This window comes from Manacus candei, unplaced genomic scaffold, assembly GCF_025592945.1.
Source record: "Manacus candei isolate 608988 ecotype Guabito, Panama unplaced genomic scaffold, ASM2559294v1 h1tg000057l, whole genome shotgun sequence".
Classification (NCBI taxonomy): domain Eukaryota; kingdom Metazoa; phylum Chordata; class Aves; order Passeriformes; family Pipridae; genus Manacus; species Manacus candei.
In genome coordinates, this window is record NW_026138105.1 from 958,748 (window position 1) to 979,124 (window position 20,377).

General features: G+C 56.0%; 1 protein-coding gene across 1 annotated transcript in view; it reads left to right on the forward strand.

Annotated features, from left to right (window-relative positions):
* The first annotated feature begins 7,252 nt into the window (after positions 1-7,252).
* DLGAP4 (DLG associated protein 4) overlaps positions 7,253-20,377 on the forward strand; it is a 148,925-nt gene continuing 135,800 nt past the window's right edge. The window contains exon 1 of the mRNA XM_051803252.1: positions 7,253-7,286. The gene's annotated coding sequence lies outside the window, so the exon portion shown is untranslated. The remainder of the gene's footprint in view (positions 7,287-20,377) is intronic.

The following is a 20,377-nucleotide window of genomic DNA, read 5'->3' on the forward strand; positions in this document are numbered from 1 at the left end:
GGAGAGGTATGCTGCCTGCTCCTCTGTAGCCCTGTCCTCAGGTCCAGGCCCCAGCACTTCCGTCTCCCATGGGACACCCATCACACTGCCGTCATTTCTGTGGTTGGCACCTTGCCGTGTGCTCCAGTGAAGCCTTCCCTGTTTCTATTTCTGGGTCACATCTTCCATCTCCTTATGAGCTGGCATCTCTATTTTTTAATTGGATGCCCTTCTGCTTGGGTGGTTCGTGTATCTCACCTGCATCCTTCCTGGCAGGAATATGACTTGTTCCTGGGTGTTGGCATACTGGGAGCTATTGCCATGCCCACCACCACTGAGAACAGGGTATAAAAATACTGGGTTTTGGGGAGGGTGTGTAGATTTTGGGTGCCTAGTTTTAATTAGAAATTGACATTTCTAAGCCTTTGGCTGCCAAGCAACAAGCATCTAGGAACTGATCTCAGTTGCGATATGGAGATACCTGTCATCCCTCCTTCCTGCGGTGTTTACAGCCTCAGGAAGGGCCACCTCGCCATTCTTGCACAGGCACTCATCCATGGGGAGGTTGGCAGTGATGTTGGATGGGACCCAAAGCAGAGTGGGTGACCCAGGGCTTCACCACCCCCAGCACTGCTGGAGCAGCAGGAACTCGATGTACAATGATGTGGGGGTGAAATTTGGTGCTAGAGCCAGTGGGATGCTCTGATCCCTGGCTGAAGGAACCCTATCAGTCAAGCCCAGGAATTTTCACAGCCCAAGGACTTGACCACTGGTTCAGTGGGCAAACAGGAGTTTGTGGGCTCCTGCAGCTGTAGCCCAGAGCCCGTATGGGAGCAGGAGTCAGGGAGCACAGGGAACCTCACTGCCATACAGCATCCTCAGTCTCATCCCTATAGAGCAAGTCACTTCCTCCCGATCTTCCCTTTCCAGAAGAGATTCCTGCCTTGAATTAGCTAACTACTCACTGAACTCTTGGCAGAGCAATGTTCTGTCCTTCCCTGTTTGCAGTACCTCCCTTGAGCTCTGCCGCCAGGCTGGCAGCAGAGAAGAGCAGAAAGAGTCAGTCTCCAGGAGCAAACCCCTGCAAAGCTCTGGCACCTCAGGGCCATCCTGCAGGTCAGAGGCCCTGAGGGATACAGGAAACTCCCCTCTGCCCTGCCCTGCTGCCCCTGGGCTCCCTGGCCCTGCTCTGGCATGGGAAGGGGTTGGAGCTCAATGGTGAAGCTGGTGTCTGGTCTGATACCGTATGTTCAACAGTGGCTCATGGCACACACTCCCAAAGAAGTCCTTATGCACCCTTAATGTTCCTCATCGAGAGGTTGTTTGGGCACTGAACAGGCTCGCCAGGGCAGTGGTCATGACCTCAAAGCTGCCAGAGTTCAAGGAGCCTTTGGAACAACTCTCTCAGACACATGGTAGGATTGTTGGGGTGTCCTGTGCAGGGCCAGGAGTTGGACTCGATGACCTTTGTGGGTTCCTTTCAGCTCAGGATATTCTACTATTCTAGGGCACTAACCCTGCAGGCCTGCCCCTGAGGCCAGGTCCCAGGTGGCAGCTCTTGGGCTGCAGCAGACCTGCAGTCCCTTATTTGCTTCCTCCTCTGGCTTAACGTGGCTGCGGATGCTCCTCTGTTCCTTAAGTGCATGATCTTTCTAAATCTTACTAAGCTCTTTCCTTCAGTTTTATCCCATTACTTCTCAGCCTTCCTCCCCGTCATCCTTGAGGATAACTAGAGATGGCCTTATACTCTCAGCCCTCCCATGCTCGTTGCTTGGCACGCCATGTATCAAACTGAACGTTTTATATGTGAGAGTGAGAGTCAGACTGACTTTAGTCTACTTATCTCAACCTTTAGGGTATTCAGTACTTGCTGTGCCCTATTTTGCATGCGCTCTGAGGTAGAGCACAGGGCAGTTTTATTCCAAGATCTCACCAACTGTAGATGATGCATCTTGCCTATGTAGAACTCATCTCTCCTCAATTGTGCTGATGGTCCCCAAGAGAGCAAGAGACCCCTGATCTGCATGTAGATGCCATGGAATAACCCCCTCATCTGTCCTCAGAGATAACGTAGACTTCAAACTTCCAGCAAAGCCACACTGCCTCAAATTAACCATTACCTGGTTAGGAGGAATTTTGCGACAAAGGATAGTAGAAGCTGGTGTGATGGACCATTCCTTCATGGTGAAACAGGCTTCGTAGGAGCTGCCACTTCACAACAAGGCAGGGGCAGAGGAGGACAGAGGTTTTAAGCACAAGGTTTCACTAACAGGTTGTTACTCACCAGTGTTTGACTTCTGAGAGATTTGCAGAGAGAGGAACAAAGCAAACCAGGCCTGTCCTCTGCTTGGTGGGTAGAGGGGGAAGGTCTGCCCCCCCTGGGCATGCACCTCTCATCTCTTACAGCCCACCATGGATTTTATGGCCTTTCACCCCTCATTGGTCCCCAGAGGTATCTGCAGCACCCTGAGGGGTTGTAGGATCTCACTGGAAGAGCCACATCAGCTCAGAGTTTGATGAGCCTGGGGGATGCCAAGTGTTCAGGGCAGCTCCCCTTTCCTACCCCTCCATGTGGCTGAGAGCACTGCAGTCTGGACCCCGAGCATCTGCAATGCCCTCACCTGCGTTCACTTGCCTCCTCCTTATCCCTCCAGGTCCTGAGTTAGTCATGGTTGTTTGACTCAGGGTCCCTGTAGACTCAGCAACCCCACCATTGCTTTGTGCATGCTCAGCATGCCTCATCTCTTGCTCCCTCTCCTCCAACCTCCCTCTCCACACGTTGTCATCCTGTCCCTCGCCAGTCTTGCTTCCTGTGCGAAACCAGACAGGTCATTTCACGTGTTGGCAGTGAATGTTGGTCCCATTATGACTGAAATGGTCAGTGGCATCCTTGACACACTATGTCACCTTTGGCGACAGCAGTAATCCAGTGCTAGAGAATTTGTTCCTGCTTAATAGCAGAAAGCTGCAAATGACACTCTCAGCCTCTCCTGTGGGCTGCAAAGCCATCACCAGCTAAACTCCCAGGATGATAAAACATCAAATAGAACGGCCTTACTGTGACCAGGGTGGTCACACACTCTGAGTGCCCTTGTATCATACAGTGCCATGGTACAAGTCCCCAGCTCAAGCCAAATCAACTCAAAACAGTTCCTTTGGGATTTGTTTCTGCCTTCTCCTCCCTAAATGACCCTGTTCTTCTCAACTAGTTGGCTTCCCACACAGCATCCTGCCACTGTCATAAGGGATGTAAGAGATCCTGACTTGTCAACCCTCATCCTCTTCTGTTCTTCCTTGCCACCTTGGTGGGACTCTTCTGGATCCCTCTATTTCTCCTGGCAACACCATCACCTCCCTCCCATGGGAACAGACTCCTCACACCCTTTCCCTGCTCTGCTCTGCCCTGTTCTCCCCCTAACCAGTGCCAGAAACTCTCAGGTTTACAGCACAAACATCTCTAAGCCTGGAGAGATCCCCTCGGACTGCCGCCCCATGTCCCAGGTCTCCTCCTCCTCCACATCCACACTCACACTGTCCCTGCATTCTGTCCCACCTGCTCAGCAGAGTCCTGTGTCCAGGTTTCTCACAAAGATTTCAAAGCTCTGCTCAGTCTTCATCTCTGATCTTTCTCCATGTCTCCACACATTTAGCCTTAGAAAGGCTTAGAAGGCTTCTCTGATGCCCTTCCCTGGTTTTCTACCTGCCCTTGTCATCTCTGCTCCCCTGCCTCTCCCTTACCCCCACCTCCTTCTCCTGCCAGATACCCACAGCATCCTGTCCCTCAGCCCTCTCTGTTCCCCTTTCAAATGTTGTAGCTGGCTAATCTCCACCACCCACCAGTTCCAGCTGCTATCACTATGGTGACCCTCAGATCCACTGTGCTGTGCCAGACTTGTCTCTTTCTTCCAAAAAAACCAGCCAGCCTGGCTGACATTTCCTGGTGGAGGGTCAGCCTTCAGCCCAGTTTTAGCACACTGAGAGCAGAGTTCCTCACCTCACTCCAAAGACTTCCCCCACCCCTCCTACCCAGACAAACCCTCTGTGCTCCATTGCTCTGCACCACCCCGAGCTCAGCTTCCTCCTCCCAGCTACGCCAGAGTCTCACATGTTCTCTACATCACTGCTTCCAGCTAAATCCTTTATATCAATTCCTCAGACTAAAATATTCACCTGGACTCAGGTATGTTGCCATTTGATTCCTGCTATGCTTTGTTCTCTGGCCTAGCAGCAGCAGCCATGTTAACCAGTGCTTATCACACCAGTTCTGGAAAGATTGCTCCCCTTTTGCCTTGAATGTATCACCTCTTCCTGTGCCCCCCCTGATTCTCCCTCCTTCATCACCAGGAATGAGAACCATTTGTCTTCACTTGGAAAAGCCTCTATAGTTGCCTGCAGCTTTCCTGTAGGTGTCCAAGCCCCCTCTTGACTCCTGTACATGTCAGAAGTGAGGCTTTGAGGTCTTTTGCAGACAAACTTCCCCAGTTGTCCTTCATTCATAGAGTCATAGAATCCCAGAATGGTTTGGGTGGCCAGGGACCTTATGGATCATCCAGTTCCACACCCCTGTCTTGGGCAGGGACACCTTCCACTAGATTAGGTTGCTCCAAGCCCCATCCAACCTTTGGGTTGAACACTTGCAGGGATGGGGCAGCCACAGCTTCCCTGGGCAACTTGTGCCAGGGCCTCCCAAATATTATAAAATAATTTCTTCCTAAATTTCCTCCTAAATCCAATATCCCTCCTTATCTCACCATCTTTTTCCTCCACATGGGCTTTGCTGGGTTGCTAACTGAAACCACAGCAGGGAAGTATGTCAGCCTGCCAGGGCTGGTCTCCATTTCCCCAGCACTGCACCTGGCTCTGGGCTTCTTAGGACACCAAGGGACTTTTCTGAGGAGCACCCAAACACTCACAGTAAAATCAACAGTAAATAACATCAATTACAACTTCTTCTTCATGTTCTTTCAGCCCCTTGGGGCTGACATAAGGCTCGGGAGGGCTGTGGATGATGGAAAAGGTATTGCCTCTCACAACCAAAAGATTCCAGGCTGCTTGGTCCCACTACTGGGATCCAGACCCTCCATGCTTTTGGCAGAGATGGAATGTCCTTTCCCCCTGAGGCAGCTGGATGCCTTTCACTCAGCTACTCACCCAACTCCTGCTCTTTTTGTGCAAGTGCCTCTGGACCCCAGGCTCCACCACTGACAAGTAACCTGCCTAATTGCAATTTAAGAACAAAAAACATTTTGAAGCTGATAGACTTACAGAGAGGGGGTTTGGAAGCACACAGGAAGCCTTTGCCCTGCAAAGGGAGCCAGGCACCCTTGGAAGTTGGGAGAGGAAAATGCCAGGGTTGAGAAAGATTTTGGAGGGTGCAGAGAGCACTGTGGGGCTCATTGTTCATTTCTGCTGGGTCATTTCCCCTTAGGGATGAACTGAATGGTCAATTCTGTATTCAGGACTGGGAAGGCAGCTGCACTTTTGCTGAATCTGCTACAGGAAGGAAAAAAAAATCTGTATATTTCTATTTTCCTAGGAGAGTGAAGCCTCTTCCCCAGGAAGCCAGCTCTCAATTTGCAAAAGCACCAGGGCAAAGGGATGGGAAAATACCTGTGATAGCTGCTCCCAGCATTGTGCTCACCCCTCAGTCCAGGCTCTAATGCAGGTGCATGGCAGCTGCAGAGTTATTTTACAGAGACGAGCAGTCCTGTCTCTCTGATCACCTCACTTCCCATGGGACAGCCCTGGTCAGGCATCCCAAAGCAGCAAGGTCTGTGGATTCGCAATTACCTCTGAAACCACCAATACCTGGATCAATACCTGGATCTCCTGAAGCCAGGCTGGGAATCCCTGGCAGAGGAAAGTTCAAGAGCTCTTGCTCTCTGTCCTGCATGGACCCATCTGCTCGGTGTACCTGAAAGGTCATCACCTGCCCCGCACACACCTTGAAGGGCATCCAAATAGAGAGGCTGTTCCCCTAGAAAGGATCCTCAGCAGTCCCTGGGAGGATAGGCAGGCTGGGCACAGGGAATACCTGCCATCCAGCCAGGAGCAAAGCACCCTGAGATCCAAGAACATGTGAGGAACAAGCATTGCTCTGCAACCCAGGGCTCACAAGGTCATCTCTAGCCCATGACAAGGTCATCCCAGCCCAGGGCAAGGTCACCTCCAGCCCAGGGCAAGGTCATCCCCAGCCCATGGGAAGGAAGACACATGCACCACAGTGACCAAAAACCCTGAGCAGAAGAGGAGCAGCAAGTGAACAGTTGAGCCTAATTTGTACAAGGTTGTAAATGAATTTCACTGTGGCAGATGGTCAGTGGATTATTTTCCAGAGGGTTAAGCAAGACCCAGATTAGGAAAAGCTGAGAAATTTTGATGTGGCGTGCAGGATGTTATCCTGGGGCTCAGGACATTGGGACCCCAGTGCATTAGGGGGGGTTGTGGCTGTGCAAGGGGGTGGAAGAGCCCTGTCTGAGCAAAGTTGGGAGGGTGCAAGGGCAGGTGTGGGGTCAAGCATGCAGACCCTGTGCACCAGGTCGGCAACACCATCAAAAGGTGCCTCCCAAGCTTTCCGTGTCCTTAAAGCCAAGGTCCTGACTGGAGTGCCTGGTGCCCCCCGGCTGGGTCAGCCTTGACTTAGAGGAGCACATTTCAGTTCCGCGGGGGCCCTGCCCCTGCCCTGGCCCTGTGCGGAGCCGTGCCCACCACCCGCAGTCCGCAGCCTTTGGCTTGCCCTTGCCACTCCGGCAGCATTCCTGGGTACCGAGCTGGAGGTGCTGTGCCGGGCTGGCGGGGGTGGGGGGGTGGGGGGGTGGTTGCTGCGCCGGCCCCGCTCCATTCCCTGCCCTGATTTCCTTGTGGAAATCCCAGAGTCTTCTACAGATCCAGCTCTGGTTTTGGGGGCAGCCATCTCCCTCTCCCTCTTTCCTTTTCCCTCCTTCTGCTCTCCTTCCTCCTCCTCTCCCTCCCTCCTCTCCGCACTGTGCTCTCCGGGGGCTCTGGGTACCGCTGCAGCATCGCCAGCCTCCTCCATGCAGGCGGCTGGGGCGCGGGGCGGAAGGGGAGGGCTGCGGGGGCCAAGCTGAATGAATGGGCATCGCCTCGGTGCCGCTGGAGCCTCCGCATAGGGGCGAGGCGGCCGCACCGCGCCGCGGGCAGGGGGGCAGAGGGGCCGGCCAGCGGCCAGGGCCGGGGCCGGGGCCAGGGCCGGGCCGGGCCGAGCCGAGCCGAGCCGAGCCGAGCCCCCCGCCCAGCCCGCCGGGGCGCTGCGAGGAGCGGGCGCGGGACCCCCACAGCCGGGACAGGTGAGGAGGGGGCTGCGGCGGGGCCGGAGGCGGCCGGGCCGGGGGCGCCGGGAGCGGGGCGGGAGGCGCAGCCCTCGCGGGAGGGCGGTGCGGAGCCGGGCCGGCGCTGGGCGTGCGGGGATGGACGGTGCGGAGCGAAGGTACAGACGATATGGGAAACGGGTTGGACGGTGCGGGATGGAGGGATGGACGGTGCTGGGCGAAGGTCCGGACGGTGCTTGGAAGGGGCTTGGAAGGGACAGTGCGGGTTGGATGGCTGGACGGTGCGGGGAAGGGGTTGGATGATGCAGGGCTGCGCTGGCTGGTGCGGGAACGGGCAACAAGGAGTTAAGTGGCTGCAGACCAACCGGGCTCAGAGCGCTCGCGCGTGTCTGTGTGTGTGTGTGTGTGTGTGTGTGTGTGTGTGTGTGTGTGTGTGTGTGTGAGAGAGAGAGAGAGAGAGAGATCCCGCACCCCCGGGGGGCGTGGCCCATCCCACCCCACGCGTGTCCATGCGGGGCAGCGGGCGGCCGGGTGCCGGTGCGGGCTGCGGCGTGGCGGGGCCGCGGCTGCGCAGGGGTGCAGGATCCACGGCAGAGCCCGGCCACGCCGCTGCCTCCGTTACCCACAGCACATATATGTGCATGTGCGGGAACCCACGGCCCCGTGCGTGCGTGTGGGACCCGCTGCGGAGCCCGTGTGGGCGGCTGTGTCGGGTGCGGGACCCACCGTGCGCGGCCGGTGTCGGGTGCGGGGCTGAGCGTGGCTCCGTTTCCCCGTGCGTGCCCACCGCATCGAGCCTGTGCGGAGGAGCGGCCCCAGCCCGAGCGTGCGGGTGTGCACTGCCCGCGCCTGCGTGCGCTGTGCTCGGGGGTGCGTGTGCCGCTTGGATGTGCGTGTGTGCTGCTGGGGGCTGAGTGGTGCACGCACGCGTGTGCTCCGGTAGGTGATGATGTGTTACCTGCGGGTGTGCGCGCAGTGAGGGGGCGTGGGGGGCTGGGGGCGTGCGCCAGGGAACACATAGGGATGTTGGAGGGAGCAGGCACGTGTGGGGAGGTGCGTGGGGTCTGTGAGCACACATGTACCCAGGCTGCCTGCTCCCCCCGGGCCCCATCCTGGCTGCACCCCCTGGCCATCTCCAGGCAACTGTCCCTATCCCATGAGCAGTCACTGGCAATGAGTACGGCCCTGGCCTATGTTTGCCGTACCCGGGATGTACTCTCCCGTTTTCCTGGGACGGGATGCTTTGCAGTTTGCGTTGCTTGTGGGCAGACTTGCCCGACCCTCAGTCCATTGCCCGACTCTTCACCCATCTGCCTGACCCGCAGTCCTCTTCCTACTGGATCTCCCATGTAAAGATGCTCTGGGTTGCCCAGGGCCAGCAGGGCTGTGGGGAATGGAACCAGCAGGGAATGGAGCTGGTCTGCAGTGAGCAGCTGTGCCTGGCAGGGCAGCGCCCGCTGTCCCTGTGGATGTGGCTGGCAGGCTCCCTTTGTGCCCCTCCTGTGCCCCTCTGCAACAAGGGCCCAGATCAGCCCTGGGGTGGTGGTTGGATCATTGCATTTGCATTAGACTTTTGGAGGGGCAGACGAATGTCCCCCCCACGTACCAGTCCCCTCCAGGAGAGAGATGACACATGACAGTCTCCTATGGGCATGACGCACTTAGGAAGCTCCGGTCCGAGATGAGGCCCAGGCAAGAGCAGGATTTAGAGCCTTGTTGCCATCATTTCCATTGGAGTTTGGCACCATGTGCCTTTGAGGATCATAGCCCTGGTGACCTTCCCAACACCATGCCCCTACCCTGGTGTGTGGCAAACACCTGTGGCACCGTAAGCAACCGTGTCCATGCAGATGTGCAGGGCTGGCATTCCGCGGGACCTGGGCATCTTGGAGCACTTCCTGCAAAATGGACTCCCAGACCCTTGCAAATCCACCTCTGACTGCTTCTTCTCCAAGGAAGCCAAACACAGAGCCAGCTCAGGGGCTTCCTGCAGGAAGTTATCGCCTGGTAGGAGCCGCCAGTCCTGCTCTGGAACGTGGGGCTGCTGCTTATGCCAGCAAGAAGATGAGGCTTTTCCAGCTGTGGGCTTGGCAGATGTGGCTCTGGTCTCTGCAGCAGCTCAGCTTCCTCACTCCTCTCGCTGTCCATGACGCATGGTACAGTTGGAAGCTGCAAGTGGTGAGGAACAGAGCAGCTCCAGGGAAACATACCACTCTGCAGCAGGAGACTTCTGCACCTTCCTACACCCTTATTCTGGGTGGAATTTCACCCTTGGAGAATCAACATCTGGCAAGCCACAAAAAAATGTAAATCAAATAACCATCAGTAGTAATTGGAGACCGGTTTGGAAATTGGTTTGCTACCTGCATGCCTCCCAGGCAAATTTTCCCTATTAACCATTGTGCATCTTTGCATGAAAAATGAGGCTTTATTTCCAGCCTGGGTAGCGGCAGCGCAGCAGGATGGGGATGAACACGCCGTGTCCCCTCTAATCTGCCCACCATCAGGCCTCTCCCAGCGCTGAGCCGCTGCTGCCGCCACAAAGATGGATAGCTCGGGATCCAGATGGCAGCTGCCTTCCTCGCTGCCCGCATCATCCCCTCGCCATCCACAGAGGGGAGCAGCCCACAAAGATGTGTCCCTGGGAGGGCTCTGTGCCCCGGCAGCCACCTGTGTCCCAGGTTTCACCGCCTGGCTCAGGCCAGAGCCGCCAGCTCATGCCGAGTGCCATCAGCCCCAGGCGAGGCTGTGCAGGGCTGCCAGAAGCTGGGCTGACTCCCATTTACTTTTTTTTATGGGGTTCAAGGAACTGATTCGGAGCTTAGCGAGGTTTTTCTTCTCACCATTGTCCAACCTGGATCCAGGGCTGAGCTGCAGCTGGCTGGGCTCCCTGACCAGCCATGCCAGGGCGAGGGGCAGAGGGTAGCCCCTTGCTGCAGCTGCGCACCCTGGGGCAACACATCTGGTCCCCGGGAGGACAGTGGGGTGACCTGGGTCACCCCAGGCAGGCTGAGCATTGCCCACCTCCGATGAGGAAGCTGTTGGAGAGGGGGCTCTTGTCAGACTCACTGAAAGGGAAGGGGCTGCAGGTGATCACAGGCCATCACTGCAGTGGTCAGAGTTGTTTTGAGCAGAGAGACTGTTTGATTATTCTTCATTTTGGGGGCGTTTTTAGTTTTATGCAGAGTAAATGGATGTGAAGGTTCTGCTTGAGTCTGTAAGGGAAGCACTTGGCTTGAACTGCTGTTTGAGGTTCTGTGTCATGCCAAAAACTGGTTATGTACAGCAGAGCTTTGCTGAAACAACACTCCTGGGATTTGCACCAACTTCCTGCAGCCTGGGCTTGGCATGTCCAGCTCTCCATGGCATAAACATGACAGGGTTTTGCAGATGTCTGTATTCCACACTTTGTACCTGCTCACATGTCTGGTTTGGGAGGTCAGTTAGGCTCCTCCGTGGGCAGTGACTTCGGCTACCCCAACCATGCAACTACCTGCAGAAATTCCTGTGGGCTCTGTGTGTGACCTTGTGTTATAGTTTTGGGTGTGCAAGAGAAGATCCTGCTCCTCTTCTTGCTGTAGAGACATTGCAGAGAGAAGGTTCCCACCAGGCTGAGCTCTCCCGTGCTCAGGCAGGCTCCCATGGATGTCAGCCTTTCTTGTGACTGGCTGGTGGGTCTGGATCATTGACTGTCAGGAAATTGGCCTTTCCTGAGAGCTTTCCCCAAATGAAGCCTGGCTTGCTGCAGCTTCTTGCCAAGCTTTCCAGATGCTCGAAGGAAGCGCAGCACAACTTCCAGAGCTGTTATGGTCATCTCGTGGCAGAGGGTTGAAACTAGGTGGTATTTAAGGTCCTTTACAACCCAAACCAGTCCATGTTTTTGTGATTCTATGATCTCAGTAGGTTTATGCCCTCTGGTTGTGGGTGGCATGGGGGGGCAGGTGACAAGCAGCCCCAAACCTACACTCTGCTGTCAGATGGTTTAGATGTCCCCTGGGTCTTGCTTCTGCAGTCTCTGGGGAGTGTGGGCCTTTCTATGCATCCCTTGGGTGACTCTTACATAGAAGGACGCTATTGCCTCAGGCCTCCAGAAACTGTCTTTGGGTTTGATGTCCCCTGATATCTCCTGTGCTGTCTCTAGGGCAGTTGGTGAGGACTCAGAGCAGCCAAGTGCTCTTACAGGAGGGACCCAGGAGCTTTCAGGAACAGTGCTGGCACTTGTGCTCAGGAGGAGTGGTAAGACCTGTGATGTAAGTCCCCTTATGTCAAATATTTAATATCCAAATCCCTCAGCCATTTGTCTCGGTGTGTCTCCATGGGACAGGGACCACCCACACCATGTCCCTTGGCAGATGACAACGGGATGGCAGCACCACAACTCCAGCCGTTCCTCTCCCTGCACAGCCTACAGTGGGGCTGGGGGACTGGGGGGCTGGAACCCTCTCCCCACCACTTCCCTCTCAGCTGTTGTGGGGTGTTTTCTTCACCCACACTGTCTCAGGGCCTTGGTAGAGGAGCAGGCACCGGAGATGGTTGCTGATTCCTCACTTTGGGTCTCTGGGATGACCCAGCTGATGGCCAGGGATCTGCAGGGAACAGCTTCCCTCTGTGATGGGGTAGCTGGGAAGAACATGTGGCAAGTGTCCCTGGGGTGTTTTAGAGCATCAGCTTGTGCCCTGAAGAGTCTCTGTTGCTGCCTCCTCTGGTGTGAGACCCCCCTCTGTGCCTGGGGTCCCTATGAGGAGGACAGAGATGAGTTGGTTGTGTGTCAACCTGGTTTGGGTCAGACCAAAGTCCTTGGCTGCAGCTGCAGGGACCTTCACAGTTTGCTTTGGAAACATCCTTGGGGTGCCAATGCTTTCTACCATCTTCTCATCCCTATGCTCCCTTGGCTCAGCTCTGTCCCCTCCAGTGTCTCCAGGGCTTGCACAGCTCTTGCCCTGTTCCCATCAACCACAGTCCTCTCCCAACCCATCACTGTCCCCCAGGACTGGGACAGCCCTCCTATGTTCTCCTGTCCATCACCCTCAATTCTCCCGTGGTGGTGGCACCTGTGCCTTCCCAGGAGGCTGCAGGGCCAGCACAGGGTGGGCAAGGGCCACTTCCTGCAGCTCCATCACCAAAGCAGCACCTCACAAGGTATTTATAGGCTCAGTAATGTTATTCCCCTGCCAAACTATTACGGAAATAGGCTCAGTGTGTGTCATAGGAAAGAGGATTTTAATGGCACAGTTTTCACTGCGGGAATGAAGCTGATGCTCCCTCACCGTTTTCCTTGTCCAATTAATCCTTCCCATGGTAGAGAAGTATGAGGGGATGGCTGCTCTGGTGGTTCATCTGAGCAATTCTTTGAGATGGCACCTCAGCCAGGTGCCCAGCACCTGTGGGACAGGGACCTGCTGCCCTGCTCCCAGCCTCAGCTGACCCAAATTGTGGGGGGACAGTGCCTCTCATCCTCTGGGGAACAGGCCAGGCCCCAGGGACCACCTTCTTCCTGGGCCAGAGCTGCTGGGGCAGCTGGGACTCAGGGCTGGTGTTAGAACTGAGCAGGCACAGTTAGTAGACAAGGTCCTTTATCCAGTGATTTTCGTGTTCTGAACAGTGAGATGATTTTCTGAACAATCAGAAAGGGCTGGTTTGGCATTTTCTAAATAACCCACCCTCCTTCTGTCTCAGTTGGGCACTGCTGCTGGTTTGGGAAGAGGTCAAAGCCTAGGGATGTCTTAGGAGGTGTTTCAGCTGGCTGGAATGTGGACAGTTTCTCAGCTGTCGGCTCATAGCCACCAATACCATTCCCTGCCTGTCCTTGCTTGCTGTGGGGAAAAGCCTCTGGGGTGGGAAAAATGATTTCATGGCAGGCCAAGGTTTGGGTTGTGCTTTCCAGGCAGCATGCTGGCTATGTGGAGGGCATGGATAGGCAGACCCACCGCAGCACTATGGCCGTGTCCTCCCCCAGCTCAGCGAGGAGGGCGATGCTCCCTGAGGAGGTGATACTTTTGAGGCAATGATGCTCACAGAAGGTTTGTGCCCTGCATGATGGGGCAGCAGGTCTGGCCAGGAGTGGAGCACCCAAGCTCCCCGTGAGCTCCTCAGTCCTTTCCTGGAGCATGGGAGTCCTGTCCCCAGCACTCGAGTCTGTTCGTGTGCTGGGAGCAGAGGAGAGCAGCCCTCCTGCTGCCCTACAGGAGCAGTGGAGGCCAAGGTGATAGCTCAGAGCCATGGGGAACCAAGCCTTCTGTGTGACCCTGTGTGACCTGGAGACAGGAAGCTGCTGCAGACTGGGACTCCCTGGGTTCAGGAACCCAAGGAACAGTGCAAGACCTCAGAGCTGCAGGAGCAGCTGCAGTGGAGCTGCTGACTGTGTAGCTCCTGCCCCTCTGATGTTTCCTCTCCTCTGCTTGGAGCTGTGAGGTGGGGATGGAAACGTTCCCCTCCTATCGCTATCCAGCAGCCTCCAGCACTGCCAACCAGTGGGCTGGAGAAACCCACTTCTGGGGCTCTGTGCCCGCTGCCCCACGGCAAGCCACCAGGGGTCGGTGGCCAGGGGCCAGTGGTTCCCCCCAGCCCCTGGCAGTGCTGCCAACAAGCACAGCAACCAGCCCCTTGCAGAGACAGTTTGGAAACTGGGAACCGCTAAGCTGGAGAAAAACATCCTTCCCACGTAGCCCAGCCGGACTTCCTCCCTCCACCACTGCTGCTGCTGGGAAGCTGCAGGCTCATGGCTGTGCCAGGGCGCCAGGCACTGGCAAAGGGATCGTGCCCTGCAGGATGGAGAGACTTGAGGTCCAGGGCAAGGAGTGCAGCTGGGGTCAAGAGCCCTGGGACGGGAGTCATGGGTATCCCCCAGGACACAATCCTCCTGCCCATGGCTCTGCAGGCCCCCCTTTGCCTCCTGCCTTTTGGTGAAGGGTGCTGTGGCTGGGACTGTGTGACTTTGGAGGCAGCATCCCTTCCCTGTGTTCCTCCTGCCCACACCTCCATGGCTTCCACCCCCAACTGGCAGCCCAGCCAGCTGCACCCCTCATCCTTTCCATCCCAATTATTTTCCGGACAGTTGTTCCTCTCTCTCTCTTCGGTGGCTGCTTATCCTGAGATCAATGCTGAACCCTCTCCTCCTCCTCGTTGCTGCACTGTCCCTTAGGACAGACCATTCAGCCTGCTCCTCCTCCTCCTTTTCCACTTCATTAATGAGTCTCTTTGCACTAAGAAGTTGTGATAGCTGCTGGGGGACCTGGGAGAGCTGTGGAGAGCAGCATGGAGGCCACTAGCCCAGCTCCCGGGGTTTGGGTTGCACGGCACTGGGTTTGGGATGCTGTGTGGGTTCCTCGGTGCTGGCTGAGCTCCTGGCAGGGCACAGGGTGGGTGGGGTGAGACGGAGCGGACGAGCAGAGGGTCTTTCGCCAATGTGCAGTGGCAGAAGGCAGAGAAGGCAGTTTGGGGCAGCTCCCAGCTGCTCTGCCATGGTTCTGTTCCTTTTCTGCCCTGCATGGTGTTCCTCACCCTGCTGCAGGGCTTCTTCTTTGGGATGGGCAAACCCTGGGGTGGCCACCCTGCTCTATCCCTGCAGCAAAGTTCCACGTGGCCAGTGATGCTCCTGCAAAGGCTCATGTATCTCACAGGAGATTTCCACTGGCCTTGGTGGGCTTCAGATCATGCAGGCTGCATGTGGCAGGGGATAGGGGTCCTGTGTAACCCCCAGCACCTCACCAGCCCAATGTGTGCCCATTGGCAGCAGAAGGGGCTGTGCAGCACCTACATTTAAGGAAACTGGACTTTCCAAACAGGTTTTGTGGGCATTGCTTTAATTTCCCAGTGTCTCAACACTCTACCAAACCTGAAAAACTGAGATGGTTTCTCCTCTGCAGGGAGGGAGGCTCCTGTTGTCACTCTTTCACATATGCATGCATCACACACACACACACATACACACACTCTTATTTCTCTTCCTTCCCACTTTCCTCCTCCAAATGACTTCAAACACTTTATGAAAATGGTATTTTCTCTCAAAGTGTTGCCTTTCTACCTTGCTGTCTTGAGCAGCCTGATGTCTTTCCCTGGGTTCATAGTGTGATGCCCCTGAGGAGGGGGGGAAGGTGCTTGGGTGGCTGTGCTGACAGTGCTGGGCTGTCCCAGAGAGTAACACCAAACCTGCCTGTGCTTCTACTGGGGCTCATCTGATCCCTCGAAGTTGCTCTAGAATGAAGCACATAATCACAGAATGGTTTGTGTTGGAAGGGAACTTACACCAGGGACCTTGAAGACCATCTCGTTCCACTGTCTGCCATGGGCAGAGACACCTTCCACTAGATCATGCCCCATCCAGCCTGGCCTTGAACACTTCCAGGGATGAGGCAGCCACAGCTTGTCTGGGCAACAGACAGTTGCCAGTGCCTCACCACCACCTTTACAGGGAAGAATTTCTTCCTAACATCCAATCCAATATAATACAACAAACCCCTCCTTCCAGGTGGCGCAGTGAGGACACAGCTCGACTGTGCTCTCCAGGATGCCACAGGGGTCCTGTTCTCCAGAAGTATGTGGGAAGATACCCACAGCCCCATGGCAGCCTGACTTCTCTGGGCAAGACCTACTTCCCCTGGCAGGCTCTGCCATCAGAACACCCTGTGAGCACGGAGGGACCCAGGACAGGCTGGAGGTAGGCTGGAGTGAACCCCTTTTGCTGGCTGTGGAAGGGACTGACTCACAGCACTCTCCCGTGCTGTCACAAGCAGATGGATAATTTGATCACCTAGCAACTGAAATAACGTAGGGGGATTAAACCATCATCCCCCTGGGTGGCAGGGGCTAGGCAGCCCCCAGCCACTCCCCAGCCCCTGGGCTTCCCTGGGATTGGAATCAGGGAACCTGCCAGCCCCCTGGAGCGGGATCACACCTGCCAGTAGCACCCCAACAGCAGTGTCTCTGGGGTCATGGCTGAACTGGGGTGCAGGGCAGGAGGGGATCCCCCAGGCCCAGCTCCCAGGCAGGTCCAAGGGGCATCTTGAAGCATATATGCAGAGGGGCTGAGTCTCCAGCATCGTTTGGGCAGGCTGCTGACTGGAGCATCCAGAGTTCCTGTATGAGGAGAGGGGAACCGTGCCGGGATCTCCAGAGCACAGTGAAATTTCTGGGAGGTGAACACAGAGAACTTTGGATGGGATCCACCAACCCCTTGTCACCCCCTCCTCTGTGCCCCACTGTGGCACCAGCTCTGAGTGCCTTTGGCTCCTGCCCAGTCCCTTGCCTGGCACTTTCCAAACTGAAGAATAACCCCAGCATCAGTGTGTTCGTTCCAGTTGTCCCATCACGGGCAGGAGTAGTTTGCTCATGGCAGAGCCTGGGTGCTGCCTGAGGTGGCAGTTACCTCCTGATGGCTCCAGCCACCTCCAGTGGCTCTTGACACAGGGCTAATATCCATGCCCTATTCCTGGAAGTGTTCAAGACCAGGTTGGATGGAGTTTGGAGCAACCTGGTCTAGTGGAAGGTGTCCCTGTCCATGGCAGGGGGCGGAACGAGATGAGCTTTAAGATCCCTTCCAACCCGAACCATTCTGGTATTCTGGGATTCTACTACGACCTTGCAGGGCAGGTGATGGGACCTTCTGGGGCAGAGGCTGAACTGAGAAGGAAGGCAAGTGCCGAGCAAGGAGAGGGACACAGAGGTCTGAAGACACTGTTGCTTTTGGGATGCCCAGGGCACCCATTCAGAGGTAGCTGGAGTCCCTGTCCTGCAGACCCCTCCATGGCTCCAGCATGGGTGCCTGTGGGAGGTGGTGATTGAGGACATGCCTGCCCTGGCCACAGGCTTCAGTGTCTTGCAGGAGGATCCTGCTGGCCCCAGTGTGCTGCTCTGGTGCTCAGACCTTGTTGGCAGTGTGGGATCACTCAGCCTTCAGGGAGCCCAGTAGGAGCCAGTCCAGGTGCTGGAGGATGGGGTGAAGAGAGACCACCAATCCACTGGACACTAACCCAGACCCATGCAACCGGCTGCCTCCCAGAAGCAAATGCCCATCCAGGCTGTGCCAGGCCATCCTGACTGGGTGTGGAGTTGGCTGCTGCTCCCCTCCTCCAGCCGCTGAGGCTGAAGGTTGTGGGGCCATCCCAGTACCAGGGCTGGGGGGGGGTTGTCCGCCAGCACTGCAGCTGCTGGGCCCAGAGAAGGGCTGTGTAAATAGGGCACCCCAGCTCCCAGCTGCTCTTTGTGGGACAGAGCTGATATAATTAGAAGAGACGCCCTGTTCCGTGCCAAGGAAGCCTCTGTGCTGCCACGGCCCCGGGAGCCCAGCAGCCCTACTTTGGTGGCACTGCTTGTCCCAGCAAAGGTTGAGCAACTTCCAGGTGGGGAGCCCTGAGTGGTTGGCTCCCTCCCTTGCAGTGCTTGCTGTCCTTGCTAGATGACCATGTCTCCTCTCCTCTGCTGTGGGGTTGGTGGCTGTGGGGGACCCTACAGGAGGAGAGGCTTGGGGAGGTGATGCTGGCAGGAGCTGAGCATGGATCACACTCCCAGGGAAGTCTTTATAAACCCTTTATGTTCTTCACCCAGAGCATGGTTAGGCACTGGAACAGGCTCACTGAGGAAATGGTCACGATCCCAAACCTGACAGAACTCAAGGAGCATTTGGACAACACTCTCAGGCACGTTCTGTGGCATTCTCTCCTGTTTAGGGCCAGGGGTTGGACTCGATGATCCTTGGGGGTCCCTTCCCACTCGGGAGATTCTATGGTTCTATGGGAACTCCTGCTTAGGGGTTCCAACATCAAAACCACCAAATCCATCCATTTTTGCCCCTGCCAGCAGCCAGAAATGTTTGGCATCCACACTCCTTCCAGCCACTTCCAATTCCTCCACAGGGATGGGCTCAGACCAAGCACCCACCAGTTCCATAAGGGTCCCTCTGCCAGGGTCCCATCTTGGTCCAGGGTGGATCTGTGTGTGCTGTGTGCAGTGGGTGCTCCTTTAGCATCCCACAGACCACTGCAGGAACAATCAAGGGTCTGTGGACAAAGGCAAATTTCAGAGAAAGGGAAAAGTAATTTTAATTCCACAAATTCCTCTTTACACTGATCTACTGGTTTCCACTGGAACTGGAAGGCTGTTGTAACATCCCTGGGAAGGGATGTTCATGTACCTCAGGCTCAGGTCTTGAGGCTCTCTCCCGGGAGTGAGAATGGCAGAAGGGAGAAGGGCAGCTGCTTTGTCTTCCCACACACTGGGCAGGGAGTGACTCCCTGAGGGCGTGCCTGGGACGGCCAAGGTACATCAGGACCTTTTCCATGAGAAGAAGTCACAGCACATTGTGACCCTGTCGAACTTGGTGCCCGGCCCACCCTGGGTGCCTGCCCTGACCAGTGTCTAGATCTGTGGAGTGCAAAGGGGTGCAGGTGGGACTCTCCTGCCTCAGTGTTGGCACAGGAGCCTGTCTGGGCATCCCTGTAGTAACCTGTGGTGAGGCCCCAGTGTAGGAGGGGTGTTAGAAATCTCTCAGTTTTCCCGAGACCCACCAGGCTGTCACAGAGCTGCTGGGAACAGGGCAAGAGCAGCACGGGTGATGCTGGAGGCTCCCACAGTACATGGCATCTCCTGCCCTTGGAAATGCTACCAGAGTATGAAGAGGCATTTTTGATTGCAAAGCCAAAATGGTGGAGACCAAGCCATCATCGTAGCTGGCGAGGACTCAGCTCTGCCCTGGACCCAGCCCAGGTACCCCTCAAAGAGGGTCCCCAGTGCTCTGCAGTATCCTGGCAACTGTGTGGCCAGGGAGACCCCCAGGTCATCCCTCCTCTGCCTCCCCCTGAGAATCAGAGCAGCTGCTGCCCAGCACAGAGCCCTCTGAGCCCCAGCCTGCCTTGTGTGGAGGAAAGACTTGCTTTTCCCTTGCCACGTTTTAACTTCCAATGCCATTCCTGCACCTTCCTCTCTCTGCAGATGGGATGGGATGGCCTTCTGGTCAGCTGGACATTTCTATGTAGGATGACTCCATTTATCCTCTCCTGCAGGCACGAAGGACCAGCATAGGCATGGTGCTGCTCCCCACGGAGCCCTGGGGGCCTCTGGCAGCAGGACCTTGGCTGGTATTGCTTGGGAAGGGGAATTTCACAGGATTCACAAGGAGGAGGGAAGAACAAATCCAAAACTGTGGATTTGAGGTCATCTCACATATGAAGCAGGCTCCAACTCTCCTGTTTTCCCCAGTGGTTGGAAAGGTGAAACTGGGAAGAAGCCAGGGCACCTGTACCTTGGTCCAAGAGTAATGGAAGGCACTGGAAAAATGATCCTTTGCTGGCAAAGCAGACAGGGACCTGCTGGGGACTGGAGACAGCCCTGGCACAGCTCTTCCTGTGAGAGCCTGGCTGGCAGGATAGGCTCACCACTTGGGATGGGAGCAGGGGGGAAAGGGAGAGCCCAGGTGCCTGGGGTCTTTGCTGGACAGGGCCTTGTCATCACCTCCCTGAGCCCCTTGTTCTGATGTCCCCTCCCCAACAGAGAAAAGACAATGTCTCTTTTTCCATCAAAATTCACTGGTTTTTTAAACTACTATCATAATGGGAATGTGGAATCTTGCCTCTCCTGGAAGTCCATGGAGCACCACATGTAACTGGTGTGGTGAGGGGCTATAGTTTGGGCACTGGGTGCTCTTCTCCCAGCTGCTGTGCTGGCATCCCTGGGAAATTGGTGTCTGCAAAAAACACGCTCATATGACATAAAAATGTGGCTGCAAGTCCTGTTTTCTCTCAGATCATATAAAGAGCTTTTACAGGTAGATTGACTTCATTAAAACTGAAAGCACTCATTCATGCTACTGTAACTCCTCTAGTAGTGGCTGGGCCTGGCGCTGTGATGAAGCTGCTCCTCTGTGGGTGCCTGGACCTGGACCTGAGCCTTCCTGTCCCCTTCCTCTGCTTTCCCAGGGGATTTGCATTCCTTTGTTGGGTAATGCAGGGTCAGGGCTCAGTGCCCAGGGATTGCAGGGAGCACCTGGGGTTGAGCAGGGTTGGAGACCCCAGGGTGGGTCCTACCAGGGTGAAGGGCAGGGGGATCCCTGCCTTGGTGCCCTGAGGATGAAGCTTGTACTTTCAAGCTCTGGCTCTGTGCTCTCTCCTATGGAAAGT